The following is a 21,313-nucleotide window of genomic DNA, read 5'->3' on the forward strand; positions in this document are numbered from 1 at the left end:
CTGTCACGAGCAGCGTCCTCTTCAAGAACTACCAGAGTGTCTCGGCACACCATATTGGAGCAGGAGGTGGCTGGTCTACGCACCTCTATGAATGATTTGGGCACTCGTGTTGACGCGATAGCTGACCGACAAGTCAAGTCAGAAAAAAAGTTCATGGGTTGGTTGCGAGCTTTGGGGCGTGCGTGCAACGTGAACCCCGAAACCATTTCCAATCAAGAGTGAAGCTTCAGGGAAGTCTCTTCACCTCACTGCTCTTTTAAATTTTAAGCCATGAGGACATGTCTTCTTTCTTAAGTGTGGGGTGGGGGATTCCTTCATTGTATGTTGTATGTAGTTGTACAAATTGCCGGGTTGTTTTGTTTGTTTCATGTTGACTTGATAGTTTTTGTTAAGCAAGAGTAGTTTTTTTGTTTGTTAATTTAGATAAATGGCTCGGCCCGACGACAGATCCCTTTTGACGGGGTTCTTGAGGGACGGAGTCGAGAAAAAAAAAAGTTTTTTTTTGTTGGCTCTTCCTGATGACGGATCTTTTAGACGATTTTCTTGAGGGAAGTGAGTCTAGAGAAAACAACAAAAAGATTTTTTATTTTTTTCTTAGGTAGTGTAGCAATTCCCCCTTGGTTTTTCTTTAAGCCGTGGTTCTTTTCCAAGGGTTTACCTTGAACCGGGCATAGGTAGTTTTTATTTTTGTTTTATTTTTGATTTGTAGATTAGGGTAATGGTCTACGAGCTATAAAAATTGAAAGAGAACCCATAGCGTTGACGTACCTGAACACAATAGACCCTAGAGTGTAACTCTTAGTCCTAATTGTTGAATCTCACTGAAAGTGCCTTAATTTGTATGTTTGTTACTGAATTGAATGGTCGTAATTGAGTGTCTTGATGAGCTGATCTGAATGAGTCATATGCCATGTGTGGTGAATATTTGTGTAGTCCATGTAGTGTACTTATGTCTAGAACTTGTCCGGTATGTGAGTTGAAGCGAAATTTTAGGTGATGCTCGGTTTAAAAAAATGATGTTAGGCTTTTTTTGACCTTTTTTGAGCTTAATTGCTTATCACAAATTAAATTTGTCCCTAATTAACCCTTTTGAGCCTGTAGACTTTTGTTTGGCACCCGCATTACAAGCCTATACCCATTTGTTCTTAATTGACATTGTTTTGATCCTTTTACCTCTTAAAGCACTTTAATTGTGAGAGGAGCGCTAAAAGAAGTAAGAAGGAAATAAGTGTGGGGTGACTTTTGAGTGGAACCAATAAAAGGGTGAAAGGTGCACTTATGTTGTAAACGAATACACCACTAGCAGAAATTGAGTGACAAGAAGAATAAACTTATCAAAAAAAAGAGATGATTACATTGTGTCTTGTTCCAGCTAGTCGGAATGAATTAATAGAGTGCTTAAATAAGAAGGGAGTATTTGTGGGATGATACTGTGTGTGAATAAGAAGTGGGTTGAAGAATTTGCGCTAAAAATTGCTCATGTGATGTGTTAAAGTGCTTAGGGGTTGAGTCACTATTCCTAAATACATCCTATCTGTCCCTTAGCCCACATTACAACCATGAAAAGTCCTAATTGATTTTGGATCGAGCTAGCCTACATTAGTAGAGATTTACATTAAGGGCAAGCTTATGGTGCCAATTGCATGCATGTGACCTCTTTTGTGAGAGTGAGTGATTTCCTTGATATATGTGAGTATATAAATTGAATGTGGTAGATTGAACTCAATTTTTGTTGATGTAATTGTGAGGGCATATGATTCGTGACGGAAAAGCAAGTCTTGACTTCTGTATAGAGTACTTTAAGGAAGTGTGAATATTGCATGACACTTGAGAGTCGACTTTGAGGTTAGGATTGTTCACTGCTAGGCGTAATACATGTACATTGTTCTAGGTGTAATGTGTTAAGGGAAATGGTTGAGTGAAGGATTCTCTAGAGAGTATAGTTGATTGCTCGAGGACTAGCAATGAATTAAGTGTGAGGTGTTGATAATAGGCGAAATCTAGGTGATTTAGCTATTGTTTATGCTTCCGCTTGATTATATTCCAATGACATATTATGGTTAATTGATGAAAAATAGGCTCTAATTGTGATATGTATACATTGCAGGATGAGGAGCCTATATGATGCTTTCAAGAGGATATTGGAATGATTTATGAGCAAGAACAACCCCTCGGAGTCGAGTGCGCGCAAGGACGAGACGAAAAAATGGACAAAATAAAGCTCCAGGTGCGCGAAGAAACGCGTGAAGTTGCGCAGTAGTTCGCGCGTAAGAAAGGCCGAGGCAGAATCATGCGAGAAGAAATGCGTGAAGTTATGCGCGAGCTCGCGCATGTCCGGTCCAGAAAAACGTTATTTAGGGGTAAAATTGGAAATCTGGACGGAAACCCACTTAATCTATATAAAGTCAAGCTCGCCCAAGGTTAAAGTATCAAGTCTTTCATAGTTTAGTGGAAGAAATAGAGAGGCAAGAGGCAAGGAGGAGTTTTGACCATCAAGTTCTTCTTTTCTTCTCTTGTTTTTGCTGTTTTGTGATGAAATTGAACTTATTTATGATGAACACTAGTATGAGTGGCTAAAACCCATTGTTCTGGGATCATGGGTGAAACATGAATGTTGTTGTTTGAAGTTTAATTCTACAAAGTTGGTTTATCATATTGGGTTGTTTATTTAATTCTGCGTTTAATTATTTTGCTGAGTAGCGAACAGTGAAATACTATCTACGAATCTTTAGTTGAACTTGAAAGTGGGAACTTTAGATTGCATATAGAATTAAATAGAGCAAGTTCTTGAACCCGGGCCTCGGGGAATGGATTTGCAATTAGGATAGACATATACCCAATTGCCTTGCTTGGTTGAAATACAGGAATTGTAAATGCGTTCTTGTTAATTTTAATACCATAGACATATAGGTGTTGAGTTGACTTGAATAGGCGAGTAAGAACTCGACAGATTCTTATGAGTAATATCAACCCTGTCAATCAATAACTCAGATAAATTGATTAGTCATTTTGAGCCAAGAACACAACACGATTGTTGACTGTGCCTGTGACCCTGGTATATCTTCTCCTATTGTTTGTTACTCGTAATTGCTATTCGTTTGGGTACTTGCGTTAGTTAGATTAATTCTTTATAGTTTAAGTAGTAAAACAATTACATCTCTCTTTAGTGAACAATCTCTTGGGTAGATAAAGAAATTGGGTTTGAATCAGTCAACAGTTAATCATAAGTCTTCGTGGGAACGATACACTACTCACTACTCTATTACTTTGACGATCACGTGCACTTGCGTGAGTGTTTTGGTCGCAACAATAGCTCCCCTGACATCCATGTCTGAAGCATTGGGCACTGAGTCTGTTGTAACTCTCTAGGTCGGAGTGACCCTCTCCTGAGCAGCATTAGTCGTAGGCCCCTAGCTTGTAGCTAAGGCCCTCATGGTGTACTTTCTTTTTGCAGGCATTTTTCTAAAATACGCAATTCGCACAAGTTAGAAAGATTCCTGAAAGCATAGCTCTAACTGCACGATCTAGAGTACGAAAGAAATAGAACAATCCTTGATGTCTTGGTGGTCAACTGTTTACACGTACACGCGTACACACACATAAAAATGATGCCAGTGGACACGACTTCATAGACTCCCTAGGACTCTTGAACCTAGAGCTCTGATACCAAGCTTTGTCACGCCCCGAATCGTGGCCTGGGCGTAACACGACACTCAGTGCCTGACTGCATGTGACCGAGCGAACCAACTGTATGGATGGATCAACATGTGGTATAACTGTAAGCTAGATGTAAATATATAACATGATGATTTACTAAAGAGTCTGACTGAAATATCATAGATGCGGAAAATACTGAAAGGTCTGCAAGTATAAATGAGTAGCCGACAAGGCTAACACATAAAGGCCTGCTAACATCTGACTGACTGAACTATAGCCTACGAAGCCTCTAAAAACACTGAATATGCTAATTGTTTATTGGAACAAGGTCCCCGGTATACCTTATTAACTGAAATACTATAAGAACTGAAAGAGAGAGGGATAATGCCCCGAAAGACTAAGGCTCACCAATAACTGATACGAGATGTCCTAGCAATCAAAAGCATCAACCTGTAAATCGTTGCCTGCATTGCGAGATGCATGCCCCGGGCAAAAAGGGACGTCATTACATTTGAATTGCACTGGTATGTAAAACAACTGAAGGAAATAATTGTAAATACTAAAACTAAAACGGAATTGCTAACTGATAAACTGATAACTAAACAAGGAAGTAAGGATATGAATACTCCTTCTGAATGATGAACAACCTGTTTATCTGATAAACTACAGCCTCAAGCCCTATATATATAAAGTATACATACTGCGGCCTCGGGCCCAAGTATACGTATACATAACTGCGGCCTCAGGCCCAATGATGCATAAAGTATAAACTATGGCCTCAGGCCCAAATATAGGTGTTCAATATTCAAAAATTAAGAATCAGGAACTGAGAATCATACTGCAATACATGATACTGAAACAATCGACCATACTGAGTCACATGATACTAGAATAATGAATAGGACTAAACTGAGATGTGTATTCATAATAAGTTGATTTGTCATAACAAAAACTCATAGAATATTGAATGATTATGAAACTATGCCATCTAGAGAATAGAAGTTCTACTACTATTCATGAAACTAAGGCCTAATTATTTTCTGAGGAAACTAGTAATAGTCATAATGAATGAGACGTAGGGGAAATCATAGACATTCCCAAATGTAAAGAGTTAGCCTCACATACCTCAATTTCGCCCCTTAGTGATACTATAATTATCCACAATACTAAGAACCTTCAATCTATAATGGCAACATCCAATGGAACCAATATTAATAACAAATTCCATAACTTAAGCCATTTAGGCATATTATCAAAAACCTTGTAGGCATAAATCTCTATTTCTCATCACCATGTAATCAGTTCATCCAATTACTATCATTCATCAACAATTTATCCCACCATCATTATTAAACAATTTATAACTTCCAACATCACATATATGACCATCCATCCACACCCAACCAACAAAGTTCCATTAAATAATCATCTTTCAATATCTACAATAGTTATGTAATTAAATTGAGAACTTAAGGCTTCTAATCACTATACCAAGAGTTCCAATACTTATTCATTCTCATATTCCCTTAATAAATCCATACATGTAGTCTAAGGGTGTAGGATTACCTTTTTGGAAGAAATCTTGCAAAATATTCCTTTGAGTTCTTGAAGAAATCTCTTGAAGATCTAAATATTTTATGTGTAGATTTCATCAATACTAGTGTATAAATGATGGAATTCACACCAAGATAATGGAGATTGCTTACCTTGAAGATGGGAAGAGTTGGAGTTCTTGAGAGAGTGGAGAAAACCCTAAAATTCGTCCAAAAGAAATGAGGGAAGTGAACCCCCGAATTTGCTTAAAAAGACCCTAGCTGGGGCGCGCCTGATCTGGCGAAGTAAGCCTCACTTTGCTGTCCAGCACCTTCAAGGGAAGGCAGGATCCAAGCCCGGTCTGGCGAAGCGAGTCTCGCTTCACTGTCCACCAAAATAACTGGGTGGTCTAATTTTGGTAATTTGATCATAACATTAAGTAGGAATATCTAAATAACGAACGACTTGATGCGTTAGAAACTAGACTTCAAGATCTTTCATTTGATAGGTTGTGTATCACATAAAACCTTATATAAATGTAGATGTGCTCGTGCAAAGTTAGGTCTTGTGCGCACTCATTTGGAATTTTAGACTATCATGTAATTTTCCTACTTGGCTTATTCTTAAGTCTCTCATTGGACCCGAAATCACTTATGACATGCCTCGTACACTTATTATCATATCAAATTGATAACCATCACATTAATACTCATTTAATGCATCCAAAAATGATTCAAATTTACGGGGTGTTACAAGTCTCACCATTGAACTTATACTCCAAGTATTCTGTTTTGGTCTTGATCAACTTAAAACCTTTAAACTTCAGGGTTTGCCTATATACCTCTAACTGTATGTTCACACCGCATTGCGTCTCGTTAATCAATACAATATCATCTGCAAATAGCATGCACCACGGCACCTCCCTTGGATGTGATGCGTCAGTACGTCCATCACCAGGGCAAACAAAAAAGGTCTAAGTGCCTACCCCTGATGCAACCCCATCAAACCGAAAAATGGTTTGAGTCTCCATCCACCGTCCTCACTCAGGTCTTTTAATCCATAATACATATCCTTAATCACCCTAACATAGGCAACAAGTATACCTCTAGCTTCCAAACATCTCCACAAAAACTCCCTCAGAACTTTATCGTATGCCTTCTCTAAGTCGATGAACACCATATCCAAGTCTTTCTTCCTCTCCCTATACTGATCCATCAATCTCCTAACAAAGTGAATGTCTTTTGTAATCGAACGCTCCGGCATGAACCCGAACTGGTTCCTGGAAATAGATACATTCCTGATAGCTATAGGAAGATTAATCGTAACTGTTGTAGTTTTCCATTTTTTATTGAAGTACAATTACTTTAAGAATTAGGAAAACCAAATTTGTTTATGTCTATTGAGTTAAAGTAGTTTTGAATCTTGTCGGACTTCCGTAAACTTCAAACTTTAGGCTCACTTATCTACTCTGGATAAGTTAATCAACTTCACTTTAATTTCAAGAAAATTACTAAATTATTTTTCGTAACCAAACTGAAAGTAACTCAACTAGATGTTGAAGGACCCATTTTGTCCATATATTTCCTTTTTTTGATTTCTTTTTCAAAAAATGTGTTTGTCCATAAAGTTTTGCAAGATTTTGGAAATTTTTTGAAAATGAGTTTTTCAAAAATTTCATAAAAACTTTTTCCCCACGCACAAAACTGTAATATTTTTCAAGTAAAATGCATATCCAAACTGTCATGCCCCGACCTCGGGGAGCGCGACCGGTGCTCAACCGAAATACCCGGTCAAGCAAGCCTACTAGATGCTTTCTACCCGACCTTACCCATGAATAAAGTGAAGATGTATTCTCTTAATTAGAAAATGAGAAGATTACATGAACAATACCAATTTCATAACCATTAGTAACATCATTTGCAATTTCCAAAATACATTACACATTCATAGTTTTTGAAGTGGAAATATATGTTACAAATACAACTTTTCAAGTTGACTTACCCAAATCAAAATACAATCCATGATATGTATACGGAGCCTCTAATTGATACAAAAGAGTAATATGACGGTGCCGACAATAAGGGTCTGACAATACCTCAAAACACTATACATAAGGTGCAAAAAATATAAAACCCGAATATGAAGTGGGGCTCACCAAGTCATCTGAGAAGAGGATGCACCGCTATCACTGATCGATGTCGCCTGTTGTGGAACCACCTGCATCCACTAAATATGCAATGCCCCCGGTAAAAGGGACATTAATACATATGGAATATTACTAGTATGTAAGACTAAACACCCTCTCAATAGAACAAGTAGCAGTACAATAAGAAAGAAACATGGAAATCAATGAGAGGCACAAATAATATTAAAGTGTCAAGTTAAGATAAAGATAAATCTCAAGTAAATTTTAATATTTTTAAGTTGGGAGATCTTTAGTACCTATATACCACCGTATTATTAGCACGGAATCCGATCACGACCCAATGGACTAAGCCATCTCACCTAAAGATATCCAATCACAACACCACCATGTGCGCCGTATGGTGTCCGATCTCAGCCCGATCGGCTAAGCCGTTTCACCACAATGCCGTGTGGGTCGACATCACGTCACATTCCGCCAGCAATCATGTTATCCCAATTAAGGGGAATAGTCTTAACACATCAATCTCATCCCATTTAAAGGGAATAATCTCAACACATCATTACAGGGATTTACCCCTCAATCACTCCTATACTGGCACGTGCAGTTTCGGGGTTAGGTTATTTCAACCTACCCTTCCTCGGTGACTAAACGATACTCCCAAAATATTTATTATAAAAAGGAGTTACAATTCATTTTGTAGTCTTTCACACATCCTCTTCATTTCATCGGCACTATTGGCCACAAGTGTAATTTCATTCTTGGCACGTTGGCCGTATTTCATGTTTCATACTCACCCCTTTTACTTTTCAAGCATCGTTATGGATTATCAAATACAAGGTATTTCTAATCAAGACTTTAAGTTATATATATATATATATATGATAAATAAGAGTCTTAAGCACATTGAGTTTTTCTTCCACAATTAAGCATAATAATTTGCAATTGAAATATGATCTTAAATCATAACACCTTTGATATATTGGTCATACTTGGTTATATTCTTGGGGGAGGCCATGGTATGATAAGAAAGATTGGAACACATTTTGAGAAAATACATCTTTCAACACAACACTTATTTAGAATAATCAAATTTATTAGGAAGGACTCGGAACATGAGAAATGAGAACTTGAGCCGATCATAATTGGAACTTGACATCATGGAATTCGATTCTACAGGAGGAGTTTAGCAAACATAGCTCGCTTGAGCTTTCCTTAAATTACTACAACGTTCCGAAAATCCTAGCGACTTCGATCTATTTTAGAAATGTAACAAATTGAACCAAAGTTAGGAAGATGATCATGGTTCTAGCTCGTTTGAGCATTTTATCGAACACTAGGTGTGCATTATGATTTCAAGGTTCTTTTATGGAGGATTCCATCATCCCACAACCCATTCTTTACCATTTTTAGCTCAACAATTATCCTACACCCCTCTACTAATACATGCATGCCATATTTTCTACTCCCTGGACCATTTAGACCCAAAACAAACTTGCATGGATGATGTAGGACAAGAACTTACCCGGATAGGTGGTGGCCTAGTGAGTGATTCCCTTGAATCTTCAGAGATTTGGGGCAAGGATTGATGAACAAAGTACTTGGGGATTCCTCTCTTTCTAGAGCACTCCCCTCTATCTAAAACATCAGCTGGAACCTTCTAAAATAACCCCCAAGGCCGTTTTATAGAATGGGGTCGGGTTATAAAATAAAAAAATGGACCCTCCGAATTCAGGTCTGCGGTTGCAGAATAGACCGCATAACGGATATGCAGTCCAAATAGTGGACCGCAGAAAGGGTCCCAAAAACTGGGCTGGCTTGGTCAAGTCTGCGGTTGTTATGCGACCCGTAGAACAATTATGCAGTAGCATAACGCGCCGCGAAATCTTCCTCCGAAATTCTTCATGCTAAATCTGCAACAAATTGTGCAGACCGTGAAATGATTGCGGCCGCATAATGGACCACAAAATGACCTTCAAATTTGGTTTAGGTCCTGTTGCCTTCTGCGGCCGATTTGCGGTCCGCGAAGAGGTTCTGCGGTCGCATTGTGGACCGCAGAAACGCCATGTTCTGCAAAAATAATTCTTTCAACTCCCTAACGCATTGCACAACCCAAACAGTCCATAATCCTCAAACACATTAGCCTACCTCGGTACCACGAAACCCCAGGTTCTAGGTAAAAAATTTACGGGCCTTACACAAACATAGTTTCAAATTTCAAATACCATTTTTTAACTTAACTCCAAGTATTATTTTTTTAAAAAAAATATATTCCCTCCATTTCAATTTAGATGAGGTAGTTTGACTCGGTACAAAGTTTAAGAAAAAAAAAAGACTTTTGAAACTTGTGATTTTAAAAACTTAAAAGGTAAAAGCTTTTGGGGGCCATGACATTTGTATGATTATAAAAACTTTTCATTAAGAGTAAAATATGTAAAATGAAGAGTTTAAAGTTGAATTATTTTCAAATTTAAAAATATGTCATTTATTTTGGAACAGACTAAAAAGGAAAGTATCTCATCTAATTTGAAATGCAGAGAGTAATTTTTATGTCCAAACGCCTACTAAGTATCACAAAAGGAAAAAGAATGAAATATTTTATTTGATACTTAGATAAAATTAATACTAGTTTTTAATTTGATTACCAAAAAAAAAGTTGGATGACTTTTCATTAAAATAAATAGGTAGCACAAAAGTCAGCAACGCTTGATAAAACTCCACGTGTGACGATTTTGAAACTCTGCCCCCTTCCGTTTTATGCATATCCCCATAAACTCTCTCTACCATACGCTTGCATAGAGTACTAGTCATGACTCAATGAGTGTCGTACTAATTTCATATCCACACAAATTTACAGTACAAAAACATTCCGCCATTCAAATCAATCTTTCACTTGCCTTTATTTATTCCTAATTCTTCACCTCTCCCGCCTTGAAATTTATACTATATAATCAGGAATATATTTAACTATTGCAAGTTACAAAAGTATTAACCGGATCAGCAAAATAAAGAAGAAGATAAATGCGGACTGAAAATTAACAAGCGTCCGAAGCTCTTTTATCCTTGCTAAAATATGGTCCAGCAATATTCAGCCTGTTTCGAGATTCACTTCATTCATTTTTGGAGAAAAGATTCAGCACTCCTACTTTTTCAGGTCAGAATAAAATTGTTCCTCCCATTAATATATTCGTTGGAGATGATTATGCCGGTAGTAGTAGCGATATTCTAGTATTTTCATATTCTTAGAATTCTATGAGTACCTGATGTTACTTGTGTTTTGGGCGTTTACTATCTTCGTTGTTGTTACTGGTTTCCTAACTTTTGCACTACTCTATTTCTTTTTTATACTGGTGTGTTTTCGTATGCTTGTGTGGAGCTGATAGTCTATTGAAAATAGCTTTCTACCTAGTAGTGTTTTTACCCGGCAAAGGGAAGGTAAGGTATATACTCACTACCCTCTTCATACTTCTTTTGGGAGATTACACTAAGGGGTCATTTGGTATGAGGTATAAGAAGGTATAAAGTCTTCTTTTTAGAAGTTATGCAATTGTCATTTTTAATATAACATATCAAATAATGAATAAACAATAATTTCAATATAACTTATACCGACATAAACCTGATATAAATAGTATTCCAACCAAACGACCTCTAAATTTGTTGTTGTTGATTATGGTTTATCATGGGCTTCTGACGTATGAGTTTGCAACCACAAGATATTCTATAGTCAATTAATAGTCTTCGGCCTACCTAATCAGTCCACTTTAATAGCGAGAGCCTGAATTTTAGTTTTTTCTCACAAGCCTATCTTCTACTTCCCCAAGGACCTTTGACGTGTCCTCCATATATATTTGTTAGTGTATCAAAGGACATGTAATTGGCTCTGACACCTTTTCTTTTAATCTGTTTTATATAAATGCTTTGTTAAATTTAAAAATAATTTAATTATATTCTTTCCATTTATATCAAGAATCTTTATTTATTTCTTAAGTTTTGTGTCTAGTCAAATACAATAATAACAATCCAATGTAATTTCATAAGTAAGGTCTGGGAAAGGTAGTATATATGCAGCTTTACCCCTATCTTAATAGGGCAGAAATATTATTTCTGATAGATCCTCGACTAAAGAAGATAAAGAAGTTATGATAGCAAGTAATGTCTAATCAAACACACTTACATAAATTTACCGAGGGTGTTATTTTCATTTCGTCTGCCAAAGGCTTTTAGTTAATTAGTTACTAGTAGCAGGGGCGGATTTAGGGGGGCGCAAGGGTGTTCATTCGAATACCCTTCGCCGAAAAATTACACTGTATATATAAGACAAAATTTGTTTTTTATTTCTATATATTAAGTTTTGAACACCCTTAACACAATCCAAAAGTATAGTTTAGTGGTCAAGGGGGTTCAAAATCTACATAAGGTCATGAGTTCAATTCTCACTAGCTAAAAAAAAAATTTTTGAACCCCATTCGTGGAGATCCTGCCTCCACTTACTAGTAGTACTTACTATTACAAAACAATCAATTAATTCCTTTCATTACATTTGAAGGATTGAAAGGTAGACCATGATGCTACGTACTTTCAGCAGGAGGACTGTTATAATGACCACAAAAATTGAAAATTCTTCTTTGTTTATACGAGAACAAATGTTGAAGTGCTTAATCCGGGCATTTTGGGATGCAGATTCCTCCAATATTCGTTCTTCAAGGCAAGGTAATCTATAAGTTTCCAGTTGAAACCTAATATATAAAATATTGCTTTTGGTTCTTCCATATATTCCAGATGATGCTATAAGTTGTGATGGAAACTCAGTAGCAACTTTTAGTGAATATAAATACTGCATATTTTGGAAATATTCGGTAATATTAACTGGAAATCTAGCTTAACATTTTCCAAGTCAAACATCATCAGATAGCAAATTCTACCAGAATAATTCGAGTTAGAGATAAGATGAATACAGAACCAGTAAGCAACAGAGAATATCCTACATTTTGTTAGCTTTCTTTATTCCAAAAATAAATTGTGAAACGTTAACCAAAGCCAGAAACATAAAGGCTGAAGAAAATATATCCGAGCCCGCTGATTTCACAGTGTATTCTTAAAGAACTTAATTCCCTCCCAGTACCAAGATTTATGATTATTTCCTTTCAGAATAGAACAGATTAACCACACTGGTGTAACGGTACTTCAAATACACCAGTGACTAGCGAACACGAATGGTAGTAGAAAATCACACTTACTAATTTAGTTTGTTAGAAAACAATGCAAAAAAGAAGAAGACATTTCAGAATTTTTGTAAAAAATTTTGAGTAACCAGATATTTATAGCCAACATGTTGAGTTACTCAAAAAGGTGTAACTCAAAAGTTGTAGCTTTTCTGGTAGCTATTTTTGAAACGGCCTTATTAGTGGCTGATTCTGCAAAACCGGCTGGAAATAAAATGAGGGAAAAATTAAATAATCGTTACAAAACGTTCATAAAATGTTAATATACAATTAATATTAACAAATAAACTTATATTTGTTGGTCCAAAAAGTTAATCAATCAATCTGAGCGTGATGGCGCCAGATTTGCCTTTTTTTCAAGTCTTTAAGAGTTAAAAGAAGCCCATTTGTTTATAAACCCAACAACTATCTTTTCCTCCTCCAATATGAGATAACGAAATTCAAAAATAACCAGATTTACAAGTGATCATTCAAAAATAGCCACAGTTTCAAAGGTAATCGAAATTTAGCCACTTTTCATGTAAAGATAGATCTGAACGAAAACACTGTTCAAAATCCAGAAAAATACTCCAGCATAATATACTGGAGTTCCAGTATAATATACCGGTCCAGCATAATATACTGGAGTTTGGAGCACTGGTGCTCCAGTCTCCAGTATATTATACTGGAGCTAGCAAAGTACACCGGTCCAGCATAATATGCTGGAAGTTCATACACAGGTGCACCGAACTCCAGTATATTATGCTGGACCGGTCTCTGTTGCAGCAAAATAGTGGCTATTTTTCAATGACTTGGCAAACACTGACTATTTTTAAATGACCAATCTGAAAACTGGCTAGACCATGCTATTTTATTGTAAAGGAAGAAAATTTAATTTTTTATTTTTCCTCTGTTTCTCATTCACTCTAAGCCAAAAAACCAAACACATTCTAGATCGACCTCAGATATATACGTACTGAAAGAGCATATCTTTCTGGCATTTAATATCTTATAGGTTTGAATTATGCGGAAATTCTTTAATTTACGACAACAAGGGTTGTTTTATGTTTGTCCTTCATATATGATATTCCTAAAAACTTATATGGAGTAACGGTATAAATATCTGCAGTCACTAATATTTTAAAGTTAAAAATCCTAAAAGCTTTCGGTTGATGTGAAATGATAGAACTCATGAAATATTCTTCGTCTTTAAAAAAAAAAAAAAGAAAGAAAGGAAACGAAAACAACCATATACACAGTCAAACAATTCTATAATGATCACGTTTGTTCCGATATTTTTTGAATGCTATAGTAAAGTGTTATAGAAAATATATATTATAATATAAAAGATCGGTGTTATACACTAATTCCTAAAATATAGGTGTACCCAAGAATAGAACTACTTTCACTTGCAGATGTAGTGCTGTATTCTGGGCCGGGGCCGGGCCTAAATGGGCCAAACGGGCCTGGGCTTAGCGGTTCCGGGCTCTGGCGGTCCCGGGCCTCACGATCCCGGGCTTTGTGGGCTCAACGGGTGGAACCAGCACGTGACAGGCCTAAGCCCATATGGTCCTGGGCTAAATGGGCCGGGCTCGTGGGCTTAGCGGGCCTAACGGGCTTTTTTATTTTCGGGTTTTTTTTAAAAGGTAATTTCTTGTAAACCATATCATGACTATATAAATAATATATATGTAATATATATGTAGAAATCAAATTATTAAAGTGCTTGACGAAAAAGTAAAATAACAAAACAATAGTAAAACTAAATTGCCATGCATAATAAATTAATAAGAAAGTACAACATGAAGCATAAATACGTCTAATAATTTTAAAATAACACAAATTGTTGAAATATCTTAAAGACGAATTTGCGGATAAATACCATCAACACAATACGTTATATGCCTCCTTAAAATGCCTGTGGTACACCCTGAACGAAAATTTAAGACTCTTCCACAGTTCTTGCATTTTAATATTTGGCCTTCTTCATTTTCTTCAAGCACTTCATAGTAGTGTGAAACAAATAAGCGCACTCTTTCCGAACGAGGCATGATGTAACTTGAAAATTAAGATTGAGTATATATATATTATACTATACTAGTATACGATATATACTACAAAACAAGATTTTTCAAAATTTAAAATGAGGGCCCCACCCCCAATGACCACCAACGGCCATATTGCACAAATAGCCGTTACACTTGCAATTTACAAAACTAACCTTCTCTAACACTATAAATACCCCTCCCTCTTCTTCATTTCAATACTCAATACTCATTTCTCAATCTAAATTTCTCTCAATCTCTCAATCTCTAATTTTCTCTCTCTCTATATTATTTTGTAGTATATATAGTATACTAGTATAGTATACTATATATAGTATGTTATGTATATATATTTCCAAATATAATTTCTTATAATGTTTTGTAGTATATATATATATATATATATATATATATATATTTTCTTGTAGTATATATTGTATGTTATGTATATATATTACCTTATATATTTTCTTGTAGTATATATTGTATGTTATGTATATATATTATAGCTTATAAATAATTGCAAGTTAAAGACAAAAAAATATTGCAAAAAGATATTCAAGGGCATGTCTTATAATTTTTATTACCAAAAATGGCATATCTTTCTTAGTCTTCCTCCCCCAATGGAATGAGCACAACAAGGTACTAATACCACCATTAAAAGGAAAAAAAAACTAAAAGAAGATATGCCAAAGTACAAGGTACACCATAATCTACATTGTATCTCTAACAAATTTCATAAATCCTTCAAGGTTCGGAGGAGGTTACGTTGGTGGTGGTGGAAAAGAAGCTTGTTCATCACCTCTTCCGGGCGAAGCAGCATCTTCCGCAAGTTCCGCCATCATTTCTTCATAAGCTTCATCTATCGCCGGTTGTGATTCCTCAATTCCATAGTTTCTTCTTTCCGAGCGGATCCAATCTCTGAACAGTACAGATTTTTCCAAGCTCTCCCTCATTGACGCTCTATGATCACCTATTTGAAGTCTTGCTTGACTGAAAGCGCTCTCTGATGCAACAGTTGAAGCTTGAATAGATAAAATATCCCGAGTCATCCTTGCAAGAACCGGGAAATGTTTTTCCCTTGCCTTCCACCATCCCAAAAGATCAAAAGTGCCGTCTGGATTTTCCTTTTCAAGTCCCTGCGACAAATAAACTTGAAGCTCATTTAGATGTGAAGTTTCATCATAATTATCACCTTGAAAACACCTGAACTCCGTCCAAGATTTAAGTGTTTTTAAGCCCGCAACTCTTTTAGACGATTGTAAACTAGACGAAGTAGGGGTTGGAACATTTGGCCTAGCATGCTCTAAGGCAAGTTGATAATCATTATAAATTGTTTGAGCATTGATTTTAATTGAGGCTTTTGCATCTGCAAGTGTAGCAAATTCCTCATTTGAAAGATCTAAAGCCTTATAAATATTTGAGTACCAAAAATGAGGACCTCCTAATTTCATTGTAGGATTTAACATTGCAGCAACACCATAAATAGGAGGGATATGGAAAAAATATTTTTTAAACTTTTCTTTCATTGCATTTATAGCAAGTTGATAAATTTCCCCACCCTCCGAAAATTCAACAAACAAATCACATAGTGCTGCAATATAAACTAAACAGTTAGCCTTCCCACATGTTTATGCGCTACGGTCTCCAGTATATTTATGCGCTAGTAACTTCCCACATGTTTTACACTTGGCCTTATTTTGTTCTCTTACTTGAGTAAAAAAATTCCAAACTAATGATGTTTCTAGGCGTTTAGAAGGCTGTCTATTAAAACTAGGGGTTTCTACAGATGGGTCGGACGGTACATTAGTTGGGTTATTAACAGGACTAGTAGGTGTATCATCTAAATCCGGTTGGGTTTCATCTTCATCCTCATTTAAATCATCATTTTCAAAGATAGTTTCATTAGGATAAAGAGCATTCATAGTTTCATCATCTAGATTTTGACCTGGTGCAACATTATGGCAAAATTGGCTATCGGAAAATTGAAAACAGGGGTTATCACTATCAAAAATAATAGGAGCAACAGGACGTCTACCAGGTCTGGGTCGGGGAGCCGGGGGAAGGGTAGTAGGTTGGCCACTACTTTCACCAATTTTAGCTTTACCCTTACCACCAAAAATATTTTTCAAAGAAAATGCCATATTAATTATAATTATACTAAATAAAACTAACAAAACTATAATATTAAAACTTAAGAGTTGGAACGCGTTTACCGAATTGCCGAACAACTTCTTGAAAATTGAAAATCGTTGAAGACTTGAATACTTCAATTCACCAACTTCACAATTTTTCACGAAATTTCAACAATAAAATAAGCAATTATAGTAGAGAGATTGATGAATTGGTGAGTAAAAATGAAAGAATGAGGGGGTATTTATAGTTGAGAATTGGGAAAAAGTGTAATTATATAAAGTTTGGGGGCCAAATGGCTATTTTCTAAACATCCAAACGGTCAAAATTGCAGCCCAAACGGCTACTTTTTAAATTTTGACTTGGAATTTTTTTTTATAATAAAAACTAGCCGTTAGGCCCGGCCCAGGCCCGACAGCCGGTCCCGGGCTCGTGTGCTTTCTAGGAAGACCGGCCCGCCACAAGCTTTAAATACCCGTTAAGACCGGCCCACGAGGACCGACCCACCAGGCCCGTTAGGACCGCGGGCCCGATCCGGTCCGGTTCAGGCCCGATCCACAATACACCATTATGCAGATGGCACAAAAACATTAAATTTGCATCATATATGTATTTACCGATTTGATATATATTAGCATATATAGTTAGGTATCTCTTTTAGTTTGGACATAAATATCAAGCTAAAAAGTTGAAATCTTCTTCTATTTGAATGAGAGTGGATGGCAAAGTGGCAATAAAGTTGATTCTTTGTCTATCTGAATATATAATATTTAGAACAGAAACTGGCAGAAACTCCAAAGAAAACTCTATATTAATAGTACAATCAATATACACTAAAGCACTAGATGAAATTAAACTCTAAGAGAGACCACCAATGGTTGTAATGGTTGTGGTGATGTGGTAAGTACTTTTTAGTCCTTAACCAGATGTTTGAGTTTTGAGTCGGATATGAAGTTACCATTTGGTAGGGAGCGCTTTATCGCCTAAAATTGAAGTTAATTTCTGATGCGAATCTTGATTACTCAGGCTTCAAAGTAGCAGTCGCAAAGCAGATACCGAACATCAGGTGAGAAGTTAAGAGCCTGTTTGGTCAAGTTTCTGGGAGGCCAAAAGTAATTTTTTGGGGTCAAAAAAGTATTTTTTTGAAAAATTTAAGGTGTTTGGCCAAAATAAAAAAGTACTTCTAAGCAACAGCAGAAGCAGTTTTTCTGCTTTTGCAGAGAAGCTACAGATTCTAGCTTCTTCCAAAAAGCAGAAGCAGAAAATTAATTTGTTCAAGACAAAAAGACTTACAATAAATTTGTATTTTATAAATTATCCCTCATTAATCTAACATTTTTCTTTTCCTTTTTCTTTTTATTTCTATACACATCTCTTCTCCTTTTTATTTTAATCATATATTTATTCTCTTTCTCCTATTCCTAATAGTATATTTCAAATTTATGCTGAATGATATATTTTGACATATTTAAATTATCATGTAAACAATAAGTAATACCAAACACTCAATGTTATTGCTTTGGAATAACTATATTTTATATTAATTTATATTTTTACTTTACATTTTGTATTTTAATTAAACTCTTATATAATAAGTATTTAAATTTATTTTTCTTTTTAAAATAATACTAATCGCAAATTAAATATTTATTGTTAGTTTTTTGATACATAAAAGTATTTTTTAAAAAGATGGCCAAACACAATAAGCTTGCAAAAAGCATCATTCAGACCAAACACAAACTGTTATTTTGCAAAAGTACTTTTTTACAAAGCATTTTTGAATAAAAGTATTTTTTAAAATAAACAATTTTTGGCGGCTAGTTCATTTCTACATTTCTAGGGAGAAATAACGCACACACTATATATTTACTTTTTGTTAATGATGCAAATTGCTGATTCTATTTTTAGCCCCTGGGAGAGTGATTGCGTAGACATCCCAAGACAAATAAGATTATGCCCTTGAACAGTTTAGGATTTTGAGTTTATGAGTTTGTATTTTAAAAAAGACAGCTTACTAAATTTTGAATAAATTATTTATGCATATTAAATAAATTTTTAACGCAAATAGAGGTTGTCTAGGCCAAAACTACTGGATCCACTCCTATAATTATCCCATCAATGTTGCTGAAGAGAACTCTATAATTGCAGCTTTTTTTGGGCATCAGCTTCTTTTGATTTAAACTTTCGGATATCAAACATACTGAAGTGCTTTTACTCTTGACACTTATTTTTTGTCTTTCTATCCGGTGTTCGGTACCCGCTTTTGGATTCTAGCTAATTCGATTTTGTATTGCGTAAGATCCATTAAAAAAGGAACCGCTCCCCCTACCAAAAAAAAAAAATTCATACTCACCACAACCCTTGATGATAAGCTTTGACACTCCTTTCTTCACCGCAATGTACCTAATCGTATTCATCTGGAACTTGCACAAGTAATTAACTAGGGTGCCAAAGTTATATTTCAAGCTTAATTACTCCTCTTTGCTTAAACCCAACGTAGTCGTCAAACTAGCTCAAACCCATGCTTTCTATGGATTACTGACTAATATCTACTTGGTGAATTACTAAACAATAATTACCTGCGGTAATATACAAATACACAGAAAGAGATAGGGAGAGAGAAGAGAGGGGATTACATGTAATTGTAGCTTCATAGCATCAGACGTTTCTCTTCAGGTACATGGCATAGGACTAGAGAGATCCACTGATCTGTTAAAGGAGAAGCTGCAACGGCACAAAATTGAGATAAGCATATAGATTTATAACATTAGCTGAGTAAATTTTAGAGTTGATAACTTGTTAAAGCATAGAAATTCAGGAGTATATATATATATATATCTTACAAATCAAGTGAAAACCGTCAATCTGGACATTATTCTATGCTTAGCGCTAATCTTGTGAATACATAAAATATCAATCTCAGATCTTCTGTACAAAAGCTGCACAACAAAAGAGGAGTACTGCAAAAAGTAGCACTCGGTTATGTGAATCATGTCCCCACCATCCGATTTCTTTCCTTTTATAGAAGTTTGTTTTTGCAAGAAATATCCCCAATAAGAAAACCTAAATTATGAGATAATTTTGAAGAAAAGGGAGAAAGAATGGTGAAGGTGATGACGGAAGCATAGAGAGCACAAATGAATTGAGATGCTTTTTTGCAGGTGCCTTCCAATCCCAGATTTAGCAGCATGTCATCATCTGTGCTCTCTATCTTCTGTCAACAATCTCACACTAGTCTCTTCATCCGCCATAAATTTATATGTAAAAATTTACCAACAGGTCTAAAAAAATTAAATGCGTAATCGTAGTTCCGCTTTTGATTCAATACACTATAAACAGGAAGGATTTGCGGAATGAAAAGCAGCAAAGAGTAGTTGATGTTTTGTTCTTTTATCACGAACAAGAATTTTCTTGGGTGGGTGGGTGGGTGAGTGATTGTGGTTGGTGTTTAATGCAGAAAGAGTTGTGGTAGGGCTATTTTTGGGGTTGCGGAAATATAATTATTTGTGGTGGACTACCCTATTTAGGACTAGCAGCGGCGGGGGACCTATTTATAGAAACAAATATGCCTGGGAATTAAATGTCCTGGTTAAAAGGGTACCACAGACTCTTCTCGAAATAAGTATGGGGGTATGGATTCCTGGTAGCAAGTGTTCTCTCTTTCTACGAGTCTTAGCATGTGTGAATTCAGATTAGTCGAGGCGCTAATGCACATATGGAACATCGGGCAGGAAACCAAACAAAAAATATAATTCCTCCGTCTCAATTTATGTGAACTCATTTGACTGGCACAGAGTTTAAGAAAAGAGAGAAGACTTTTGAACTTGTGGTGTAAAATGAAGCACATATATTTTGTGTGGCTATAAATCATTGCATAAAGGTAAATTGTTTCCAAATAGGAAAAGAGGTCATTCTTTTTGGCACGGACTAAAAAGGAAATAGGTTCACATAAATTGAAACGGAGGGAGTATGATAATTGCATATTGAAAGTGCTCGGTCAACGTTACAAAATGATAGTAGAAAATATTAACAGGAGGTAAAAAGTTCTCCGGTAGAAATAACAAAAAAAGATCTTAATTTTCATTATTTTCTCGAAAGTCAATTGATTATCTTTCTGAGGGGACTTTGTACCGTCAAATTAAACTAATAAATTGATACTGTATGAGATTACAGATGATATTATATAAGTATGTGGCTTTGACATGTACCTGGAGGTAACTTTAAAAGAGAGTGCGAAACCGACATAAAATGAAAACATTATAGCCCAATCATTCTAAATTCATGCTTGGCTCAAGTATCTTCTAATTGTGATATAATTAGCTTTAATTTGCTGCTGCATCATGCGAGTTTAATGGTTTCTTTACCTGAAGATTTCACCTTATTTTTCTACTCCAAGATCCTAAGGATACGTTTGGACATAGATTCTCAAATATTTTTTGAAAAAAAAAAACTTGAAGTTTGATCGGAAATTGAAAATATGTTTGGACTTGAATTTTGGGACAAGTTTTGACATATTAAAAAGATTTTTTATTCAGCTAAAAAGTTCCAAATGATCATGATTTGGCCCCAAAAGAGGTATTAAGCTATATTTCGGATTT

At 35.6% G+C, this 21,313-nt stretch overlaps 2 long non-coding RNA genes across 2 annotated transcripts; one reads left to right on the plus strand and one right to left on the minus strand.

The window, feature by feature from the left end:
- The first annotated feature begins 10,114 nt into the window (after window positions 1-10,114).
- On the plus strand, window positions 10,115-15,469 carry LOC107780295 (uncharacterized). The gene is made up of 3 exons (XR_012711133.1): window positions 10,115-10,487; window positions 11,883-12,046; window positions 15,335-15,469. It is a non-coding gene; the product is annotated as an uncharacterized LOC107780295 (long non-coding RNA).
- LOC107822028 (uncharacterized) lies at window positions 15,146-20,135 on the minus strand. Its single transcript, XR_001656288.2, has 2 exons — window positions 19,559-20,135; window positions 15,146-19,439 (listed from the first exon to the last, which is right to left on the minus strand). It is a non-coding gene; the product is annotated as an uncharacterized LOC107822028 (long non-coding RNA).
- Between the last annotated feature and the right edge of the window lie 1,178 nt (window positions 20,136-21,313).

This window comes from Nicotiana tabacum, chromosome 6, assembly GCF_000715075.1.
Source record: "Nicotiana tabacum cultivar K326 chromosome 6, ASM71507v2, whole genome shotgun sequence".
In the NCBI taxonomy this organism is placed as follows: domain Eukaryota; kingdom Viridiplantae; phylum Streptophyta; class Magnoliopsida; order Solanales; family Solanaceae; genus Nicotiana; species Nicotiana tabacum.